The 2,500-nt window shown below is 37.2% G+C and overlaps 1 protein-coding gene across 1 annotated transcript in view; it reads left to right on the top strand.

The window, feature by feature from the left end:
• Nucleotides 1-2,500, top strand: part of LOC122253363 (uncharacterized) — a 73,469-nt gene that overhangs the window by 52,592 nt on the left and 18,377 nt on the right. The window lies entirely within an intron of this gene.

Below are 2,500 nucleotides of genomic sequence, written 5' to 3' on the forward strand. Positions count from 1 at the left end.
GCAACAAATAAGTGCCAATAGTCGTCATGGCGTATCTGACGTTAGCGGAGAGTGGATGGCTGTGTTTCTTTATTGCAATATTGCACTCTCCTCTTGGATCTCCTTTCTTCTTGCTACATCACCGTTTCTTGAAACTTTCTATCTTCTTAAGCTTGTTACGTTTGGCCTCCATCCCTTGCGACACTGCTTCGGGCTCTCTCCAAATCCCCCCAGGCTCTTCAGTATCACCGTCTTCTCGATGCAAAACTGCTTGCTATCATTTGGTCTATTACTTTCTTCTCGTTGAGCAATGTAGTCGCACAAAATATCATGTCCTGAAAGAAAAGATTATCATACTAACAATTAGCCGCTGTCAAACCAAATAGACATAAGCCTTTGTCCTAGTTCTTTTTGCGTAGCTGCAGGCTCTGCAGAGGCCTTGATGTGAAGAAACCCTGACAGACAACGGTTAATATATATATAACTGCAAACGGTTCCCCTAACAGAGATAAAGGCACCAAGCAAGGAGTTTCCCCGGCGGAGTCAGGAGCCATTATGGAGGCGCAGCTTGAGTGGCAGGTAGCCCCACCGCCCGGGGAGGACCGGCGATGCCGATTGAGCAAAAGCATCGGCGCAAACCTTCCCGTTGTCCTGTCGAGGTGAAACGAAATGCATTTTGTAGAGAATGGGAAAAGGAAAACGAATTCCAGTGATATGAGAAAAAGATTGTGTGTGTTTGTGTGTGAGAAATCAGAGTCCGTGGTGTGGAAGCAAAGGTATATGATATTTGTTACATGCAATCACTAAAGTATTTCGTGAGAATTTCCTTCTATGCATATGAATATACATACACACACACACACGTAGACACACACACACACACACACACACACACACACATATATATATATATATATATATATATATATATATATATATATATATATATATATATATATATATATATATATATATATACTGTATGTGTGTGTGTGTGTGTGTGTGTAAGTGTGAGTGTTTATGTGAATGAAGTTAATATCTACTCCACAGGGTAATTGTTTTCACATTTTTTTCACATTTTATAGAGCATCATAAGGAATAACCAATATGGTACGCAATATATATATTTTTGTTTACTGTTATCTTTGGTACTCTATACCAAACGTTTTCCTGTCCTTTTACAGATTATGCACTCCCCCTCTATTTAGGAAACACATACGAAGACACTGGTGATTCAATGAAGAATGACTTTTGGTACTTCACTGAAATCAACAACAAAAAAAAATGTCCAGTCACTACTTAGATCATCAGCTGTGCTTTCTCTATGGCCACGCCAGTCCCTTTGTTTACTTTATTTAACCAAAATGCTGCTGATTATAATTCCCTGAATTATCAAGACTAATAGATAAAGGAAAGAGATATTTGAATACTATGTTTATCTATATTCATTTTTCCTTCCTAAACAATGTCAATATTCATGCTTCTCTCTTCTACTGATGTTGAAACTATTTAACTCTCATTATAGCGAATACTGATCGATAAAAAGTTAATGCACAGTATAACCTAAAATTAAAAACCTACTTTGAACGATAACGTCAACTAAACTTATTGTAAACTCTCTTTTCACCACACCAATTTAGAGACCTTCTGTTCTTAATGGTGATTATTATCGCCATATTTCGTTTAACCTTATAGCTTATTGCTTCAAACGTGCCCATTGTTTATCAGATCATATCGCCGTAATGCATACTGATAATAATCAAAATATTTGGGTATCACATAAACACTAAACAACATTTGAAACTCAAAATCCAAAACTTAATTGCATCCTGTTCCAGCTAAATGTTCACGTAGGCCTTTTGTATAAACATAACAGGCATGAAACACTATTTTTCCCTGATTTGATTACCGAACCGCAGTGCTTAAAAGTCAAACGAGTTTATATTCATGACGCTATGCCATGAAGTGTATGGCGAGGAGATGTCTACATGGCCTTTAGCACTATATATTTTCTTTGCATCCTTCATATTCACTTACTTTTTCTTATGTTTCGTCATCTGGATTTTTTTTTTTTCATCTCATTTTTTTTCACTTTATTCATCAAATATTTTTGTCCTTTTCTCTTTCCTCCACGTTTAACACATTCCCCCTCCTTTTTCTTTCTTTTCCTTTAAATGAATATGGTGTTCGGATGTGACGCTGAAGACTGGCCACTGAATCGTTGTAGTATATTTATTCATATAGAGTTATGATCATAGTTTATATTCCATAGTTTTAGTTACAAGAGTCACATAGAATAATAGACATTGATATTCCACTGTTTGTTATTCCGCGTTCTCCTTCACGTGTACAACGCTGGCTTCGCGCACATACTGTGAACGTGTGTATGTGTGAGTCTCCTGCATTGGACACTTCCGGCACTCTGCTCTTTTATGGCTGTTGCTTTCTATCTCCTTTTACCTCGCATTTTGATTCTGGTCTTTGTTCTCCTGTTGCACCTCTCTTTCCATTTCTCTTTTAC

This window comes from Penaeus japonicus, unplaced genomic scaffold (genome assembly GCF_977035675.1).
Source record: "Penaeus japonicus unplaced genomic scaffold, GWHDUDI00000001_assembly GWHDUDI00000027, whole genome shotgun sequence".
Taxonomy (NCBI): Eukaryota; Metazoa; Arthropoda; class Malacostraca; order Decapoda; family Penaeidae; genus Penaeus; species Penaeus japonicus.